The 22,131-nt window shown below is 39.0% G+C and overlaps 1 pseudogene; it reads right to left on the bottom strand.

The window, feature by feature from the left end:
- Window positions 1–10,035: 10,035 nt before the first annotated feature.
- Window positions 10,036–21,865, bottom strand: LOC124076044 (cytochrome b-c1 complex subunit Rieske, mitochondrial-like; annotated as a pseudogene).
- Between the last annotated feature and the right edge of the window lie 266 nt (window positions 21,866–22,131).

Below are 22,131 nucleotides of genomic sequence, written 5' to 3'. Positions count from 1 at the left end.
TAATGCCAAGTTCAACAAAGCCTGCTTTTCTTGTGCATACTTGTTTCTCTGTATCAAGCAAGTTTGATGAGCAATGCATCCTGGCATTCCTCTCTCCCTTTCCCTGGCTCTGTCATTGGGAACTTTGGTAATGAGATTTTGTTTGCATTGGTTAATGTATGTGTATATAATGCATGCTTATACAAGTAAGCACACAAACACACACTCCCAGTTTGTTCCTATGAAATTCCTGTAGTCATGATAACATAATGAAGATGACACACTTGCCTGCAGGACATCACCAGTTAAAGAGAACCAATAGAGTGCTGTCCATTTCTACACATGCCAAAGGAGAGGCCTGTGCTATTTCAAGCCTTACAGATTTGGACCCCGAAGTATGATCATCTCATACTTCCAAATACATTTCATTTCCTCAGTAGTACTCACCCCATGAAGCAACTTTATACTTCGTTCATCTGTAAGGATATTTCAGTGCTACTTGCCAAAATTGTCAGTCCTCACACAAGGGGTGAATGCACAAAGTATGTACATCAAAGATAAAATGAGGGGGTGGGGATGTGGCTCAAGTGGTAGCACACTCGCCTAGCATGCATGAGGCACTGGGTTCGATTCTCAGCACCACATAAAAAAATAAAGATTAAAAAAAAGATAAAATGAAAAAAAAGATAATAGAATACTTATCTAATATGAGTACTGTTTTAGTCAATCAACAAGTGCTCACTAAAAATTCAGTATATCCTTGATTCTGTGTGTACCATTGAGCAGACCAAGAAACATAAGACATAGTCCTTAGCAATAAGGAGCTTGCTTTCAGATGAAAAAAAATCATATGAATGAAACAACAGCAGACATATTAATTCATAGTAAACATGGATTAATATAGGAAATTTCAATTCTATTGTAGAAGTATAAAGAAAAAAGTCAAGAAGAAAATACACTGAAATATTAATTGTGCTTGCTGTTTGGATGGGATTATAGGCGTTTTTTGTTTTTATTTTTGTTTTTGGCTGTGTCTGTGTTGTCCAACCAATGAGCACTAGGAACATAGTTGAGCATGTGAGGCCTATTGTTACAAGAGGGTGAACACACTCCAAGAGAACTGGGGAAGAGGCATTTGAGTAAGAGCATGTTAGAAAGGACTTAAATGGTTGGGGTTTATGTTAGATTTGGGGAGGGTTTATTATGGGGCCTTGCTCTGAATTGTTGTCAGAAAGCAGCTGTCATTCTGTGGGTTGGTATCCTCTTAAGTTACCTAGAAGGGAGAAAGACCTGTGATTGGTAAAGAAAGAGCAGTTCTTTCTGTTGGCTAGGGTGGGGGATTGTTTGGTCATTTCTATCTTTTGTGTCCATGCTCAGACATTACAGAGTGGTCTTGTTGTTTTGATCCATCAGGGTCACATGGTGGCCTTGTCTGAAGTCATGTTCTGAGGGATTATTTCCAGTCAGTGGGATGCCACAGTTTGCCTGTGAGGGCACAGCCAGCCTAGAGCATCAGCAGGGCCCACCTGATCATCTCAAGCCATTTGCTGGATGTTGGGGGCTGCTTTTCTCTTTCTCAGCTGCTTTATGTTTCTAGATTTTCTATCCTGAGCATGTATGTGCATATTCTGTTTGTTTGCAAGAAGAATCACCTGGCATAAATGTGGAGGTTAGAGAGGAGCTGAGAATTAGATGGAAAAGGCCTACAGCCTCCAACCACAGAGTTTTGAATATGAAGGAAGGAAAAACCCCAAAGAGACATTTTCATAGAAAATCAATTTGGCTTTGAAAGCAACTTCTGTAGCATTGTGGCTTAGGCCCTTCTCAGTCTCAACATCTGTGTGTGATAACCACGTGTGGGTTCTGGAGAATTTTTTCTCTTTTACTTTAGAGTGTTTTGTTGTTGTTGTTGTTTTAATGCTTAAATTCCATGTGTAGCCAGGCACAGTGGTACACACCTGTAATTCCAGATACTTGGGAGGCTGAGGCAGGAGGAGCACAGTTCAAGGTCAGCCTGGGCAACCTAGCAAGACTCTGTCTCAACATAAAAAGAACTAGAAATGTAGCTCAGTGGTAGGATGCCCCTGGGTTCAATCCCTATTCAAGAAAAAAAAAATCCAGATGTTTTTACCCTTAGGACCCCACTAGACAGAACTGCTCAGGAGGCACAGGACACATACCTAGCCACACCTCCTGCCCTACCTGGCCCTGGTGCCTCTGAGGAGAGTGGCTTACACTGCAGCTACATTCTCATCTACCCTCCTCCCTCCAGAGGCCACAAATGCTTTTGTTTAAAGATCGCTGATGGCTAAAGCATGGCACAGGTAGAGGAAAGAGAAGATGTCATTCCAAGGGGACAGCCCATAAGTCAGATTTCTGTTCATGTACATTCTTTGTGAATCAAACAAAAATGAGAAGAATTGGCATTTTCAATGTTTAAACCCTTTGGTTTCAATGTTTTCCATCTTTTTATGTTAACACTCCCCACATTATTTTATGTTATTTTCCCTTTTTCTATTAATATCTAAAATATTACAGAGGGAGTAGAATAAAATTCTTATTAATTTATTTATTCTAATTTGTTATACATGACAGCAGAATGAATTTTGATTCATAGTAAACATATGAAGCATAATTTTTCATTTCTCTAGTTGTACAGAAAGTAGAGTCATACCATTAGTGTCTTCATACATGTACGTAGGATAATGATGTCCATCTTATTCCACCATCTTTCTTACCCCCAGGTCCTCTCCCTTCCCCTCCCTCCCCTTTGCCCCATCCAAAGTTCCTCCCTCCATTCCTACAGGTCCCCTCCCCACCCCCAACCCCTGCCCACTATGGATCAGTATCCACTTATCAGAGAAAACATTCAGCCTTTGGTTTTTTGGGGGATTGGCTTACTTCACTTAGCATGATATTCTTCAACTCCATCTATTTACCTGCAAATGCCATGATTTTATTCTCTTTTATTTGCTGACTAATATCCCATTGTGTATATATACCACAGTTTCTTTATCCATTCATCTACTGAAGGGCATCTAGGTTGGTTCCACAGTTTAGCTTTTGTGAATTGTGTTGGTATAAACATTGATGTGGCTGTGTCACTGTACTATGCTGATTTTAAGATCTTTGGATATAAACCGAGGAGTGGGATAGCTGGGTCAAATGGTGGTTCCTTTCCAAGTTTTCTAAGGAATCTCCACACTGCTTTCCAGATTGGTTGCACCAATTTGCAGTCCCACCAAGATTCAGTCTTTAAAGTCTGAAAGACCTATGGGTGAGAGTATGTTTTGAATCTAACTTTCTTCAAGAAGAACAAGGGTGACATTTCTACTCTTTCAGATATTTTATTTGGCATTTGTGTCTCTGAATTTGCCTTCTCAATGCACCCCAGACAAGTAGAATCATATAATATTTTTGGACCATACTTACCAAAAGACTATTTTCTTCTTCTTACAATTCCTTTGGCTCAGCTTTATGTAGTCCCCAACTTGAAATGTCATTAGAGCCTTTATTAAAATATATATAGTAAAACAAATAGTGAAGGAAAACCAAGTTATCACAAAAAGTTCTTAATATTTCATATTCTAGTACCATAACTATTTCCCCAAAATACTTACAAACTTAAAAAAAATTAAAAAAAATTTGGTACTGGGGATTGAACCCAGGGGTGCTTAACCACTGAGCCACATCCCTAGCTCTTTTTTATATTTTATTTAGAGACAGGGTCTCACTGAGTTGCTTAGGGACTTGCTAAATTGTTAAGATTGGCTTTGAACTTGTGATCCTCCTGTCCCAGCCTCTTGAGCTGCTGGGATTTTAGGCACTAGCCCTATAAACTTTTAAATATGACGTTAAAATTTTTTCTGATTGCCCTCACTGGAGAATAAGTAGAATTCATTTGTTTTATTCCTTCTTATTACAGTTTGGAAACATTGCCACATTTCAATTAAGATTATTTAGATTTTAATGACACAAAGATTCTTCAGCACTTCATGGTGATTCATGCCTGTAATCCCAGCAACTCAGGAGGCTGAGGCTGGAGGATTTTAAGTTCAAAGCCAGCCTCAGCAATTTAGTGAGGCCCTCAGCAATTTATTGAGACCCTGTCTCAAAAATAAAACATAAAAATGTCTGGGGATATGGATAAGCACCCGTTCAATCCTGGTACAAAAAAAAAAAAAGATTTCCAGCCCTTATTTCTACTAACGGGAAAATAATGTTGCTTTGGAAACTTTTGGAGGTGTGGCATGTAGACCATCCCTCATGCTTCCAAGATAGGGCAGTTTGTTACTTTCTTTTAAGTGAGGGTATTTTTCAAACTATTTGTTTTTCTAAATGATTAATTTGCTATGAATTAGAAAAATTCCAAGAATGTCTAAATTGATAAGTAGTTTTCTTAAAAAGTTCAAAACCCATCTCATTTATTTATGATGTCTCTTTATATATTGAGCTTTCTTTGGAAAAATATTTTACTTAAACAAAGGGAACCCTAAGTATTGAAAACTCATAGCTGCTCTCAGTATGCAAATGGTAAAGAAAAATTCCTCCTCTGGATTTTCCTGAAGAGCATGTGAAAATGCTATGTACAGTGTCTTTGATAATATCTCTGAAGATCCTCAATCCCTCGGATTGAGCCGGATCATTCTCTTATGTAAACTGTGAAGACATGACCCAAAGCCAGTTCGTACACAACAATGTTATGAAAGGCCAGAGAAATGCTCTCTGAAGGGACACAAGGCTTTGTGAAAGTTTAGTGCTCAACCTAGGAGTAGAATTTATATTGAGGAGAACAGAAGAATTATCCCTGGTGAACTTATTTCTTGTGATTGGACTTTTGATTAAATAAGGCAGCAGACAGCACATGGAATATGCATTGGAAAGAACCGTGTGCTATGTGATAGTCAAGGTAAGGCTGAAAGATTTTATGAACATTAAACCCCTCATAACAGCTCATGCCTTCCTAGATAGCACCCACCCCCTCACTCCACACCTCCTCCAGTGGTGGCTGGAGATGATCAATGAGTTGTTTTCCAGCAAAGCAGAACTTTCTATCTCAGTAATTGCTTGGAAGGTCTCAGCTCTTCTCCACTGCAATAATCCCTGTGATATGTTCACCATCACTGTTCAAAGCAGTTCCCCACGTCTCCCCAAAATATAACATGAAATTATATGCACTCGATTGGAGATAAAGTACTATCTCCTTCAACAATCAAAACATTTTAAAAATAATAAAAATTAAGGGATTTACCAAAGATGCATTCAGCTGAACCTCAGAACTCAAATTTCTGATGCCAAGTCCAATATAATTTCTGCATTTTAGGTCTTCTTTATTGAGGCACAATGGACATGGGGAAAAGTGAACATTAAGTGTCCAGCTTTATAAATTGTTACAAAGGAAGCCTCTAGATCAAGAAAGGATGTTCATGGAAAGACACAGTAGAATGGTGGTTGCCAGGGACTGGGGACAGGGGCCAGAGTGAGAGGTGACCTAGTGTTTAATAGGGACAAAATTTCATTTATGGAAGACAGAAAAAAGTTCTGGAAATGGAGAGTGTTGATGGTTGCTCACCAATGTGGGCATATCAAATGCCACTGAATGGAATGCTTAAAATGGTTAGATGGTACAATTGTATGTTATGTACATTGACCACATATTAAAAAATAGAAAGCATTACCAGATCCACAAAAGCTCCCTTTTGCTTCCTTCCATCACTATTACACCCCTACCCTTTGAAGGGTTACTCTCTAGCCTGACTAAACTGGAAATCATTTACACTAAAAAAATGCTTAGGGCTCATGTGGTTTGACCCTTTAGCACAGCATCCTTCACCTCAGTACAGAGAGAGTTTGTTTCCCAAAAGGGATTGAGTGGGCAACGAACACTTTCCTGATATAGATGAGGCCTCACATAGCAGTGGATAGTTGTGCCATGCAGGTCTTGCAGGTCTTGAACAGGCCCTGCTGGGGGGCCCTGAAAGGCTGGTGATTGCACAAGGTGATGACTCCACCCCTGACCTGGCTTTCTGACAGAATCCCCAGCAGGGCTGATATTTCACACTAAGATAACTTAATGTCATGTTAATGCACTTGGGTGTATGATTCGTCTCACAATATTTATTTCACGAGTTAATATATGCTAGAAAGGAAAGAAAGTGTACAATATAGATGTTATCAGAACAATGAGCCAACACTGAGGAGCATATCATCTAGCTGTTATACATTATAAGTCATTTAAAACTGTGTTTTGTTTACTTTGTTGTGTAAGCTACAAACAATGTTTTTGAATATGTTGTGTAACATGGTGCTTTGCTAAGTGTTAATGCTGAGATGTTCTGATCCATGTCATTTCTAGAAGTTCTTGATAAGGGCTGAATGGGAATTGGCTCCAAAGTCAGGGTTGTTTATGATACAGGATCAAGAAAGAGTGTATTGGACACAGAGGCCTTGGGGCTTTCAGTGGAGAGCAGGTGGGTTAGTGATCATTCCCACCTGCCTGGGTTCAGTATTATTCTCCCATCACAGCCAGCCTCAGACCGGAATTCAGCACTGCTCCAGCGACCACCATGGTCAATCAGGGAATGGAAGTACTGCTTTACCTGTGGAGAGGTTGAGTTGCTGGGTTTTCTTCTTCTTGTTTGGGAGGTGGTTTTACTAGGAGTGCACATGAACTCTTGAAACTTCATAAGCATAAATGGCTTTCCGCTAGCTTTCCCACATTTGGAGTCTGCTCCTTACCTTCATTTCTCAGAATTGAAACTTGTGGCACACTGGTTTGGGAGTAAAATTGGTTTGGGAATTGACTATCTTCATTGAGTTCAGCAGCTACTCCTCTTCCATAAGAGCCTGTGATGTGGATGCATAAGGGTCTTTAAAGCCCCAATGAAAGCTCTTGTTTCTGTCTTCTTCAGATGGCACCAAACCTCCCCTGGATGCAGATGTAAATTTGGAAGCAATTGCTGGTGATCTTCGCTGTGATTGCTATACGTAAGTATTTAAATCTCAAGTCAGTAACTCTGTGGGGCTCAGTTTCTTCACCTGCAGAAGGAGGGGAATGATGCCCATCTCCCAGGTTATTGGGAAGGTTAATGACATGTCCTCTGAAGCTTCTGATGTAGGGTCTGGCTGGTCTTGCTTCTTCTTCATAGAATTCCTGGGAATGGGGTATTCAGGTCACATGTTGCCTCTTGGTACTGAAACTTCCCCAACCACATTGCTGTCCGTCACACATTGTGCTTTAAGATTATTTGAACAGATATTATACTCATGACTGGCTGCCAAATTATCCAGGTGCCTTTGGAAGTGACTAATATATAAGTGCTACATTCTCCATTCTGCACAACCACAGAATGCATTTTGTCAACACACCTCTCACAGCCACACAGCCTGCAGTAACAGCAGGAAATCTGACACATGTGCCTCAGCTTTCATATGGTTGTTGTAGTTTGGGGAACAGACAAATATGTATCTTTCTGTGTTTGGAGAAATAGGAATTAAACATAAGGAGCACTTTCTTGCCCCCTAAATCGCTAAGCTACATCCTTGCCTGTCTCCTTGACCTTTTGAGACAGAGTCTGGCTAAGTTGCTTAGGGCTTCATTAAGATACTGATGCTAGCCTTGAACTTGTGATCCATCTGCCTCAGCCACCTGAGCTGCTGAGGTTACAGGTGTGTGCCACTGTACCCAGCTCTTCATATATTGTTTTTTAAATATTTATTTTCTAGTTATAGGTGAACACAATATCTTTATTTTATTTTTATGTGGTGCTGAGGATCATACATCCAGTGCCTCACGCATGCTAGGTAAGCCCTCTACCTCTGAGCCACAACCCCAGGCCTCTTCATATATTTTTAAGTAAATTTGTTTGTTAACTTTCCCAATTTGGGGACACAAGGAAGGAAGTGGAAGACATGTTTTAACAAAGACATTCCTCCCCCGCAGCCCATTGATTGTCCCTGATATGTTGGTTTCAGGTTATACCTCTAGGGCAAGGCAAGCCAGTAGTCTATGTCTTTATCTTTGAGAGTTTTGGGGGATCTGTTTTTCAGCAGTGTAAATTTGAATCGAATGGCATATCCACTAGTAGTAATTAAGGTTCCGAGGTATTTCTGTTCCTATTGTGGAATTTCATCTAACCCTCTCTTATTCAGATATTTCCACTTGAGAACATGCAGATGATTTGGGGGAAATGTGGTAGGATACAAAATTTAATCTCCACTTCTTTTATATATGGTCATCTAGAATAGGGAATCTCAGTGGTTCTGCCACCCCAATGATCCTGAGAGACATAATACATGGTGGCCAGCAGTCATGTCTTGGTAAAAGGCAGTGAGCAATTTTCAATGAATGGGAAATGGTAGGTTCTCCGGCAGGGGTTGTGTGGGGTTTATGTAAATGAAGGAGAATACATCTCACCCCTTAGTTGTTTTATTTTGCTTTCTTTCTTTTTTCTTTTTTGGTACTGGGGATTGAACCCAAGGGTGCTTAACCACTGAGCACCATCCCCAGCCCTTTTGTTTTTATTTTGTCACAGAGTCTCACTAAGTTGCTTAGAGCCTTGCTCAGTTGCTGAAGCGGCCTTGAACTCACAATTCTCCTGCCTCAGACTGCAGAGTTGCTGGAATTAACAGGCTTGTATCACCATGCCCACTTTCCCACTCCCTAATTGTTATGGGAGTTTTAGAATGAATGCACTGCTTCTGGGGTCCCCATGGACTAGGTTCTACCATCTGTACCAAGATGCCAATGGAAGAGACAAGCAGTGCAAGTCAGGAAAGGACTGTTATCAGTGTAGCTCTATCAGGAAGATAAGCAGAAGTAGGCATCCCAGGAGCTGCCAGGTTATATGGCAAGACTGGGGTAGTGGGGAGCAGGGAGTAGGCAGAAGTATATAATCAAGCAAACTTGGTCTGGTTGATTATTATCTCAGGATTGGTCAGTGGGGCCTTGTCTGAGGTAGAAAAATTGCTCTTGCCTAGAGGTAGTTTAGACTCTTGTCACAAGATATTTATCCAGCAGACCTGTTATTCCTGGAAGCCAAAGTTACTGTGGGAGAGAATGAGTCAGAGAAAAGGAGACAGATGCAAAATGGAGGCAGAGATGCCAAGTTTGTATCCTGTTTCCAGTTAACCATCAGGCATCCAAATAAATTCAGAAGTCAGTGCTTTTAGTAAAAGCAGCCTCTAAGTCCTTGTTACAATAGCTGTTGGGAAAAGTATAAACAGCAGCCATACCCCAGAGAAAAAACCCCAACATGGCGCCTAAGCACCTCTTCTTCCTACCTTCTTCTTTTCTGCAGTGGCGCGAAAAGTTTCCGCCCGTGTGAACTCTCCCGCCGGCGCCAATTTCAAATCTCGCTGGCGGGGAACCTTAGCCCCAATGAAAACTAATTCCTGGTCTCCACAGCTGATATCTGAAAGAACTTGCCAATAAACGGGTTGCCTGCCATTTGTCTAAACCCTACCATCTCCCCCTTAGTTCTATATAAGCACACTGCTTTTTGCAATAAAATTGGAATTCTCCCGGCGAAGTGTCTTTGCGTGGGGAATTCTTTCAATAGCAGTCTTTGATTAAATGATCTCACTTCTTTGAGTAGGAGAAGATTTAAACGAGTTGTTTGTAGTTTTCTGTGAGTGACTGAGGCAGTTTTGATGTCAGAAATTACCCTGTGCCAAGTCTTGAGGATTATACCAAATGGGGTGTCAGTTCATAAAGAGGGTAGAGTTAAAGTTAATGATACAAATTTTGAATTTTACTATTATTGTCATCACTCTTTGAGAGGCATTTTACTACCACAGGCTTCAGCTACCTGTTTGCCTTAGTTAATAGTGTCTGCACCAATATTAACTTTAATATTACGGGAGGTACAAATACCCCAGGATGTATATGATTTTTTGGGGGGGGAAGGTACTAAGGATTGAAACCTGAAGCACACAGCCACAGCCCTTTTTATATTTTATTTTTTTAACAATGTTTAACAGTAGCTTTATTAAGTGAATGCTTGTAAGCATTCAATATTAAATTCAATTTACTTCATATTTGCAAGTACACTATTAACAATTCTTAAATATTTCAAATCAACCAACTTAGAAGTACAGGAAGCTTGCCCTCAACTCTTCTGAGGTGATGTGAAAAATGAAGGCAGCCTAGGACTTTAGTTCAAAATCTCTAACCAACAATCACTATATCATCACTGGTGAACTCATAGGAGACAACTTCAAGGCTGAGAGGCACAGGCCCCTTCCTGATCGTGCCTGATGCATCATAGTGTGACCCATGGCAAGGGCAGTAATAACCACCAAAATCTCCTGCATTTGCAATGGGTACATAACCAAGATGAGTACAAACGCCTATTAGGATAACCCATTCAGGTTTCTTCACTGCATCCAAATCCTGCTGTGGGTCCCGCCATTGGGACACTTCAATAGCAGCTTCCTGGTCAATCTCCTTCTTGGTTCTGTGGCGCACAAAGAGGGGTTTGCCTCTCCAGTTGAAAGCCATGTCCTTGGCTTCCGTAATATCGGATAACTTGATTTCAATTTTCTACATGGCCAATCCATCAGCAGAAGCACTCATGCTGGAAACAAACTGGGAGACAACATTCTTGGCGGCATATGCAACACCCACAGTAGCTGTTGCAGTCACCAAATAGGAGAAACCTTTTCTAGCCTGGCTGCTCTCTTTTGAAGACTTTGTGCTATCTAACACTTCGGAGTGATGATAGAGAAATCAGGCACTTTGACATCCGTGTGGGAATAACAAACAGAAGCAGGTACATTGAGGCCCACGCAGGCGACCAAAGGCCGGCCCAAGGCCTGGCCACTCAGCGACTCCTGGCACAGGAAGGGTCGCTTCACGTCCAGCACAGGCGGCTCAGGGGATGGTGGGCATTGCGGTCTGCACCAGAGGTCGCAGTGCACCCACCACCCTGCGGGACATGGGCGACAGGACCCAACCTGAGCCTTATTTTTTCATTTTAAGAGAGTCTTGCTAAGTTGCTTAGGGTCTCACTAAGTTGCTGAAGCTGACCTAAAACTTGTGATCCTCTTGCCTCAGCTCCCTAGGTAGTGGGATTACAGGCATGAACCCCTGTGCACTATCTGGTCATAATTCTTCAATAATATAATAATCTCACACTTAGCCAACGGAAATGTTGTATTTGGTTAGTAAGTTAAGCTCTATTAGTCTTGAACTTTATATATTGTGTGAATTGTATAATAAATAAGTTCAGTGTCCAGAAATGAAACGTTTTTAATTGCAAAAATTCAAACTCTCTCTCAAAGAACCTTTATGAATCATTTTAAAGCTGTAATGTTGCAAAACCTATCAACACCAATGTTTTTCATTGACCTCATGCTGTGCTGACTCGCTGCTGTTACGTGAATTAATTACATAAATGAAGGCCTGTTATGGTGTTTCCATGAAACTTGAGCTGAATCAAGTGCTTCAAAGACTTTCTAGGCTTTGTTTTCCCCTTTTCCACTTGGAGCCGTCTCAATGATTTTTTATATAACCTTACTTTAGGCATTATGTAACATACAAAGGTGCTACTCATCACTTTAGCACAGCTCTTATAAGGGAAAATGCTACAATAAATTGCATGTAAGTTTTTATTGGCTGGATTTTTTACTTTTTTATTATGTTTTGCTGAGAAACTGGCATTCTTCCATTTATAATTATCATTACATAGCATCTCATTTTCCCATATTTGCCAATAGCACAAGCAAAGCCCTTTAACTCGACAGATAATAACTTAATACTGCTGGGTGCCGTGATGCAACGTCTGTAATCCCAGTGATTTCGGAGGCTGAAGCAGGAAGATCGTAAGTTTGAGGTCAGTCTCAGCAACTCAGTGAGACCCTGTCTCAAAACAAAAAAATAAAAAATAAATAAAAGGAACTGAGAGATGTAATTTGGTGGTAAAGTACCCCTGGGTTCAATACCCAGTACCAAAAACAAACAAACAAAACTTAATATCAATCTGTGTCAGCATAGATTTTTCTCCTGAAAAACTAATTATCCTTCATGTCCTGGGCTTTAGATTCTCACTGTGCTCTGCAAACAGATTAGTGTACTGGGAAGAGAGGAGGAGATGCTCGTTTCTTGCAGGTTATATACAGTAGGGGCACATGGCATAGGTTCAACATAGGCTTATTCATCCCTAAACTATCCAAATTTCATTAGTAAAAACACAGCTTAGTAACAACAACAACAGTATATTAAAGAAGATAGCAGTTTATTTCTCCCTTGTATAATAGTCCAGATATAAGCAGTCCATGGAAAATACTGCTGTTGGGTGTCAGAAATTCTGGCTTTTTCTCTATCGTTGCTCAAACATCCATATATTTGATTTCCATGTTTAGTCCAAGAGGCTCCAGCCATCACATTTCCAGTCCTTCTAGCGGAAAGTTTATATGAACCTTAGTTTCTGTGGCACTTAGGATGAAAAGGTTTATTTCTCATTGCATTGCTTCCTGCATGCTTCTCCTTTTTCTAAAGATTAGAAACATTTTAAGTGAAAGCTAAATGTTCTTTCTTACTGGTCCTCATCAGTTTGTCTCAACTTTATTGGTCATCAGTTTGGTTCCTGATTGTTTAATATATGACAATATAAAATTGCCACCTGATTTCTTCCTGGGCTTTTGCAGTATCTAAGAATAAATAAACAAGAACACTTATTTCATTTCAGGAGTGCAGACCTCTCTGCTTTGGTAGAAGAAGCTTCTCTCTGCACTGAGATTGGAACTAGCAAGACTGATGAGGGAAATGGAAAAGGTACAATTCTCTCCACAATCTCTTAATTTAATGTATCACTTTGAATAGTTAAAACCACAATTGTACTGGAAAATGACTATTTTCTAGGATCTATTTTCTGTGATAATAAAGCTTACGTTTTAAAATGAGACCTTTAGAAGCTGTTCTGGAATATTATATAACCTCTGTTATTGACAGTATAATAATAGCAAAGTTAATCAGTGCCTCTCTAAAATCAACAGAATTATATCTTATCATACACAAATGATTAAGTAGGGGCAGATAGGTCCATTCACTGTCTCCATCATGATTGTTCCACTTATCCATTCTGGAAGCACTCATCTAAAGTGTTATCTTCTTGCCTGTTAAAAAGCAACCTAAATTAGAGAGGTTAGAAACACATGCAAGAAGTGAAAATTGAGTAACTTTCCATATATTGAGTCTTTCTTTTCAAAATACAAAAATGGGCTGGCTAGCATGCATAAGGCCCTGAGGTCCATCCCAGCACCACAAAAACATAAACAAACCAAAATACACGTATTTATGTGCACTTTAATTCTGTAGTGCTCTCCTTTTATTCAAAAGATGTCCTTTTATATTTGTACTGTTCTTTCCATTTTTCTTTGGCTACCAAAAATCTTAGAGCTAAGTTTGTTTACAGTTATAGCAACACATGCTTTGCCTAGATGTGTCAACACACATCTTCATTATGAAGTCCCTAGGTGTTTTGTTTTGTTTTGTGGTTAACTTTACGTTTCACTGATCTGAACTTCATTTATTATAAGCTACATTCCATGCCTTTTAGAAGTAGGTGATATATTAATAAGCAAAATAAGAATATCTTGTAAAATAAAAATCAGGTATACTACCCAAGAGCTGAATCGCCTTTCTGATGTATGTTTAGTAAATAAAATTAACAGACCCCAGCATATATATTGGGTTTCTATTAATAATTTTGTTTGGGTGTTGTCTTACATATAACAAATTCTGACATCCCTGTTTTGCTACAGTTTTCATTTCTAGCTACCTGGCCTTTAGGGACTTTGTACTAGTATCTTACGAAGCCAAAATCAATAATATTATCCAGATTCATTTGATATATTCAACAATGTATTTTATTTTACTTTTAGGTAAATATACTGTAGTATCTGAATAGAAAGTTTTATATTTTAAGTATAACTTGTTATCATGTAAATTGTCATATTAACATTCTAAACTAAGCCATGTTTAACGTTTAGCTCCTTTATTTCAGTTACTTGTGAATGGCCCCTAAACTTATAAAGAAATATAATCCTCATCTGATCCAGTATTGTGCTATTTTATATAATATAAAATATGTCATAATATGTTAACTTCTTAGTATCTAATTATGTTATGCAGTCTTAAATGGGATTCTACTATCCATCCCCAGTTAAATTTATTTGAAGTATCCTAAAAAAAAAAAAGTTCAGATTCTTCATAAACATCATTATTGAGTTGAATTAAACAGCACAAGAAAGTCCTACAAAGTGTTAACTGTTTTTGTATGGTAACTCTCCTTGGTCAGCACTGGATTAAAATCTAATAAGCAGGGATAGGGATGTAGCTCAGTGGTAGAGCACTTGCCTAGCATGTACGAGGCCTAGTACTGAAAAAAAAACCAAAAAATTGATGAGCAGAATATATCATGCTTGAATATTCTTCTGGAAAAGAGCTCATTTCGTTACTCATCTCCTCAGTTTTCCCTTGAAGCCTTGAACACCCTTCAAGACAAACTAATAATCTATGGTCAATGGCTTCTATTGAGGTGTGTCTATTTGTGAATTTCTCCACAGGTCAACTCAAGATTAGTCATACTTTGTAGAAGCTTTCAAGAAAGTGAAACCATCGATGTCAGGAAAGGTAAGGAACACTCTTTAGCACCTAGAAAAGGGCATTAGAAGTGACAGCTATTCATGAACCATAAAATTCAATTTTACAGATAGTGTCTTCTAAACCATTTCTACTTTCTAAAGAAATTTCCTGGTATGTTTTGACCTGAAAATAAGCCACATTTGTCCTTCATGAGAGTGTTCTTGAGATTTTAATTTTGCATGTGTCTTGGGCACTGGAGTATAGTTCTCACTAGATTCTCCAATCTCTATTTATTCAGAGGTAGAACAGTTACTTGTGTGTGTTTTCACAATCTATCTTTGTTGTTGTTGTTGCTTTATTTTGAGTATTGGGTGTTTTGTCACTGAGCCTCATCCGTAGTCTTTTTTATTTATTTATTTAATTTTGAGACTGGGTCTCATTAAGTTGCTGAGGCTGACCTGGAATTTGCCGTCCCCAACTCAGCCTCCCAGATCGCTGGGATTACAGTCTGCACACACACACCTGGCCGCAATCTCAGAATTATTAATCAATCTCATTCAAGTATTATTTGACCTACTCCACCCTTTTTGACAGATGGTTTCTTATGTTCTTGGAGCTAGACTGTACTAAAACTAAGATGTAGAGATTTAGCTATACATTTAAAGGGAGTAAAATACTTTCACTAGAAGGTAGGAAGAGAGTTTAAAAATAAACACTCTGATTTTTCCTTACATAAATGCCAGGTTATACATATCTCCTACTGTAATCAGGCTTTCTATTTACAATAATTTAAAATGGTTGCTATAAATGAAATTAGATTATTGTGGTGACTACTGAGGGTTGAAATAAAAATATCTAACCCTATTATTATTTGTTTACTTGGGATTCATAACTGTTTCCGGAATCTGCTTTAGCCATGAAAACCTGTTTGCTGGCTGTTAACTTCTTTTAAATCATTAACTATTTATCACCAAGTTTAGCCATTCTCATTATGATTATTGAGTCAAAGCAGTTGCATGAATTGAGATGCTGTGTTTCAGTGCCCTGTGGTCCACGTGTTGTGTTAGTTGACCTTCTTATCACTTTACTATAGTGAGTAGCCTGTTAAGGGTTTGGGCTGTTGTGGTATCTTGTGGGCACATGACTTTTTCAGCTGGAATAAGGAAGAACAGGCTTCACCTGGACTAGTCTTTCACCATGTCTGGAAAGCAAGTCTGCCTTGAATTCTCAGCATCTTGTGTACTAGGGAATTTGTTTTTTAACTGTAATTCCTTGAGTAAAATATAGTCTTATTAATTTTAATCAGAATCAGTTTTGCTGGTAATACTGTTGGCCCTTTACATTCTGATCAACAAGTGACGGTTATTGTCTAGGGATACTCGTTTCTTTGTCTCCATCCAGCAAAGAATTGAAGAACAGAACACAGAAATAGCAAGCGAGCATCAGGTTTATTGCAAAGTCAACAGAAATAGATTTCTCTGAAGAGAAGGAGCCCCAGAGCTGGGAATCCAGTGGGGAAGTTTTGGCCTGTTCTTTTTATGGTCTCTGGAATGCCTCCTTTCCTTCTCTCCTCCCCTGTCCATATTCTCCTCAGTATTACTGTTTGGTGTCCCCTCTGTCTACGTGTGTGTTTTAGTATTTCTACCGGATCCCCTACTTAGGAGCACTAGTACAGAAGTGTCTGTCTGACTGGGTCCTCTCTTGTGTCCACGAGTGCTTTCATCAAGTAGGAAGTTGACCTCATCAGAAGACCCTCTCCATGCTCCTTTGTCTGGCTCTGCCCCCAACCTCCTCACTTTCCATCCTTCCCTGGCTGCCTAAGCCCTTCTGCATCTCCCTCAAGACTAGGGATATAATTGTCCTTGCGAAGATTTGGTGGTATAATTTTTTTTATTTTAGTGGAAATTATTTTTTACTTTGGAACTGAGTTTTAGTTGTCAAATTGTTAGGACATATGACTTAGCTCCACATTTGTCACTCTTCAGCTCTAGCCTTACTTTCTACATTGAAATTTAATTCATATACAATAGTGTACAAGCTTAATTGTACCATTCCTTGAGTCTTGGACATTGTTACCAGCACTAGTGTCAAAGTACAGAACATTTCCATCAGTGCAGAAACTTCTGTGTTCTTTTGTAGACAAAACCCAACTCCATAACCAACCACTGATCTGATTCTGCCACCATACTCTCACTTTGCCTGTCTTAGACATTTTATAGATGGGATCGTAAAGCCAATTGCCGCAGTCCGGCTGGGCACAAATAACTGGGAGGTGACAAGCGACTTGAAGGTTGAAATGGGAACTACTTTATTGCGAGTGAACTCAGCGGGAACTGAGCGAGAACTCAAAGTAGCAGGCACCCAAGGTAGCAGGAGCCGACTCTCTGCCGGACAGCAGAGGTACATATACTCAACTAATTACACACAGCTTAATTTAATTAACATCATCTAGATACAGCAGTCAGCCAATAAGGAATCCTCATCATCTTAATGGCTCTATGGCGTTGCTTCACAAACCACTCCTTCTGGCAAACTGCCAGGCCCCATCTTGACTTGATTTGCATCCCCAACAGCCAATAGTCCTGTCTGGCTTCTTTCACTCAGTATGATGTTCTGAGATTCTTCTTTGTTGTTCTGTTTTTCAGTAGTTGAGTCCATTCTGCTGCTGAGAAGTATGCCTTTGTATAAATATGCCTCAAGTTTTCTTATCCTTTCACCTACTAGTGGACGCTTGGGTTGTTTCCAGATGTGGCTTTTATGAATAAAGTTGCTGTGGATATTCTGTGCGCGCCGGCGCGCGCGCGCGCACACACACACACACACACACACACACACACACCCTCTTTGTGTGAACACGTGCTTTTATTTTCTTCAAGTATAAAAGTAGGAGAGGAATTGCTAGGTCATGTCGTGAGTGTATGTTTTTATACATACCCTTTAAAGTAAACTGATGGCCTGTTTTCCACAGTGGCTGTTCCATTTTACATTTTTCAAGCATTCTAGTTGTTCCCCTTTCTCACTAACACTTGGATACAGTGAGTCTTTAATTTTAGCCATTTAGCCATTCTACTGAATGGAAATATCTAGTATCACATTGTGGTTTAAAATTCCATTTCCCTCTTGATTGAAATGTGGAGCATATTTTCACATGCTTATTGATCACTTGGATATTGTTGTGGTTTAGATGTGAGGTGTGAGACATGCATGAGACAATGTAAGATGGTATAGAGAAGAAATGATTGCATTATGAGAACCTTAACTCAATCAGTGAATAGCTCCCCTGATGGGATTAACCAAGTGGGAGCTGAAGGCGGGTAGAGTGTGGCTGGAGGAGGTAGGTCATTAGAGGTGCGCCTGTAGGGTATATATTTGTATCTGGAGAGTAAAAGTCTTTCTCTCTGCTTCCTGATCATCATCGTGAGCTGCTTCCCTCTACCACACCCTTCTGCCATTATGTTCTGCCTCATCTCAAGCCCTAAGGAATGAAGCCAGCTGCCTATGGACTGATACCTCTAATACTGTGAACCCCCAAATCAACTTTTCCTCCTCTACAGTTGTTCTGGTAGAGTCTTTTCATCATAGCAGTGAAAAAGCTGACTGAAACAGGTATCTTATTTTATGTCCTCATCTTTTGCTCTTTTTAAATTTTTAAAAAATTGCTTCCTCCCTTATTATTGAATTTTAATATAAATTCTTATTTGTTCCTGGACTGAATTTCTTTTATCAGATATACATATTGAGGATATGTCCTCCTAATCTGTGATTTAGTATTTTATACATTAAAAGCACCTTTTGAAGAACAGGTGTTTTTTTTAAATTTTAAAAACAGGTGTTTTTTTTAAAATGAGAAATTGACATATAGTCAATTTATCATTTATGTTTCTGTCTCCCCACCCTCCACTTTTTTTTTTTTTTGGTACCAGGGATTGATGCCAGGGGTGCTTTACCACTGAGCTACATCCACAGCCCTTTATAATTTTTAGTTTGAGACAGGGTCTCACTAAATTGCTTAGAGTCTTGCTAAACTGCCAAGGTTGGCCTTGAACTTCCTATCTTACTGCCTCAGCCTCCTGAGTTGCTGGGATTACAGGCATGCACCACTATGCCTGACTATTGTTTATTTTTACTGTTTTGTGTATTTTTGTCATAAGAAATTTTGCCTATCCCAAGCTTGCAATTTTTTTACTGTGTTTTCCTTCATTCTTCTTTGTAAGTATTGTAGTTTTAGCTTTCATATTGGAGTCTGTGATCCATTTTACAGTCCTCTCTCATTATGTGTGGGGAATTGGTTTCAGGACCCCCATGGATACCAAAATCATGGATACTTATGTCTTATGAATTGGCATAGTCTTTGCATATAACTCATTCAAGTCCTTCCATATATTCTAACTTGGTTTTAGATTATACATATTAACTAATACAACACACATGTCAATGTAAATAATTGTTAAACTGTATCATTTAGGGACTAATGAAAGGAGAAAATGTTTGTACATGTTCAGTATAGATGCACTTTTTTTCCAGAATATTTTTTATCTTCAGTTGGTTGAATCCATGGATGAGGAATCTAAGGAAAAGAGATGGGGCATAATTTTTTTGTTTGTTTGATGTCAAGTAGGGATTGTAGTTATTTTTTATCCATGCAGTATTTACTCTGGCTCTGGTTATTAAAAAGTTTCTATCCTCTTGAAAGACAATTGATTGTATGTGCATGAATTTTTATCACTGTATTCTGTTCATTCATCTTTATATCTATTCTTAATGCTACTGTGTCCTTTTGCCATTACACTGATGATTACAGAATCAGATAACATAAGTGCTCTAAATTTGTATCCCCCTCCTGGTTTTTTTTTTTTTTTTGTTTGTTTATTTTATTTTTGGCCCTTTGCATTTTCATTAAACATTTAATTAAACATTTACAATCAGCATATCAATTAATACAGAAAAAAGCCTGCTGTTTTGGTCATATAATGAACACTTGTAGTCCCAGCTACTTGGGAGGCTGATACAGGAGGCTGGCCTGGGCAATTTATCACGAACATGTCTTAAAATAAAATTTAAAAGAAGATCTGGGATGTAGCTCAGTGGTAGAATTCAATCCTTAGTGCTGGGGTGGAGGGTAGGTCTGGTGGGTGATGGACTCTTGACTGGGATTGCATTGACCCTGTAGGTCATGTGGCAGAATTTAGGAACATCCCCTTGGAAGGATACATGTATGTCCTAGGGAAACAACTTTATTCCATTATATTTTTTTAATATCTTTGAGGGTCATGTCTTTACACTTTACATATTTGATTTCTGAAAAAAATATGAATAAGGAGCTATTATTTGGTTTTTTGGTAATGACATAATACTAATTTTTAAAATTTATTTACAGTACAATGCATTTTGACATATTGTACACAAATGGATCACAGCTTCTCATTCCTGTGGCTGTACATGGTGCAGAGTCACTCCAGTAATGTAATGATACATGTATATAGGGTAATAGTGTCTGTCTCATTCTACCCTTCCTATCCCCACAGCCCCACCCCTCCCTCACTCACCTCTACACAAACCAAAGTTCTTTCATTCTTCCCTATCCCCCATCCCACTATGGATCAGCATCTGCTAATCAGAGACAACATTCAGCTTTTGGTGTTTTGGGATTGGCTTTATTTCACTTAGCATGATATTCTCTAGTTCCATCCATTCACCTACAAATGCCACAATTTCATTCCTCTTAAAGGCTAAGTGATATTCCATTGTGTATATGAACCATGTTTTCTTTATCCATTCATCTGTTGAAGGGCATCTAGGTTGGTTCCATAGTTTAGCTATTGTGAATTGAGCTGCTACATCGATGTGGCTGCTAATTTTTAATAAATATTATAAAGCAGACTACCAAGCTGACTCTGTGTTAGATCTTTCAAAAAATAAGGAATAATGTCAAGGTCAAGAGACTTTTTTCCTTTCTTGGCATACCATAAACAAAACATGCTTAAGCTATCTTTACTTTGTCATCTAGCTTTGATGGTAAGAAACAGAGGCCCTATTTTATTTTATTTCAGAGTTAGTTCAGTGTTTCACTAATACGTTTTATGTCCGCTTTTGAAGCTGAAAGGTACTTGAAAAGTTTAAGTTTACCTCTTCCAGGAAATGATTTTGTGTTTTGTATGGGCTTTTTCCCTGCTCTCAGTTTGTCAGGGCTGCTATATCAAAAATACCATAGCTAGATGGCTTATAAACAACACACATTTATTTCTTCTGGAGTCTAAGAAGGCCAAGATTAAGGTTAAATTGCTGGGGCTTTCCTTAATTTGCAATCCTCCTGCCTCAGCCTCGCGAGCTGCTGGTTATTAAAAACACATTTACAAGTGTGTGCTACCATGTCTGAAGTGGAATTTTATTTTTAATACAGATTTTTAAAGGGCCTGAAAACAAACAAATCATACTGCAGTTATTTCCTTGGGATAAATATATTGGAGGGGAATTGCCACCCAGCATTTAAAGGTCAATGTAACCTCAGTGAAATTTTGCTACACACCTGCCAGAATGACTAAAATTGAAAAGAGTGGCAGCACCAGACAGTGGTAAGGATATGAAGTAACTAGAAGTCTCATACATCATTGCTTATAAACACAAATGGTACAAGTACAATGGAAAACATTCTGGCAGTGTCTTGGAAATGTAAATATACATTAAGAAGCCTTTGCTTTTGCCTGTGTTTCCATCTGGAATCGTGATAGTTTAGATTGTGCTTGCTTTACTAATTAGATATAGGCATAAGAATCTCTTGGTTGATTTTTTCAAGGCAAAGTTTAGTGGACAACAGTGAGAGGCATGGACATTCCCTGAGGTGGAGCCCATGTAGGATCTAGATACAGGGAGGTGAGTTGGGCTCTCACAGACTAAGGGGCTTGAACAACAGAATTTGTATATTCTCACAATTCTGGAGACCATGTCTGAGGTCAAGATGTTATCAGAATTGGTTTTGCTGTGGCCTCTGCCCTTGCAGATGGCTTCTTCTCCTGTGTCTTCATGTGGCCTTCCCTCTGTGCACATCTATGTCTTAACTTCCTTTTTCTTACAAAGGCACCAGTCATTTGTGTTAGGGCCTGCCTATGTAAACTTATTTTACCTTAATAACCCCCTTAAGGACCCTGTCTCCAAATACAGACACACTCTGAGGTCTTGGGGTTAGGATTTCAACCTACACATCTGAGGGGAACACTCCTCAAAATGCAACCAACTGTGATCAGGTCTATATTCTGTTTTCTCCCCTTCTCTCAGGGTCAAATTATGTACGAAGCTCTGCATCGCTCCCTCAGCCAGTGACATATCCAGCAGCTGGCTTGGAGAAGTCCAGCCATCAAGCCAGCAGAAAAGACCACCTGCCCTGAGGTGTTCAGTTTCAGCTTGACACAGATGTGGTCTCATGTAAGCATTTGATTTTGAAATTAATGAAGTCAATCTAGAGCTGAAGATTCTTCTCATCTGGATGACCTTGTGGGAAAATTCCCTACTTTAAGACAAAGAAATTTTTAAAACTGCCAAAATAATACTTTATTCAAATAAATTTTTTA

Source organism: Marmota monax, unplaced genomic scaffold (assembly GCF_021218885.2).
Source record: "Marmota monax isolate L192 unplaced genomic scaffold, Marmota_monax_Labrador192_F-V1.1 WCK01_AAM20220418_F8-fsc00153, whole genome shotgun sequence".
NCBI lineage: Eukaryota > Metazoa > Chordata > Mammalia > Rodentia > Sciuridae > Marmota > Marmota monax.
Note: the sequence above shows the minus strand (reverse complement) of the source record. Positions and strands in the feature narration are given on the sequence as shown.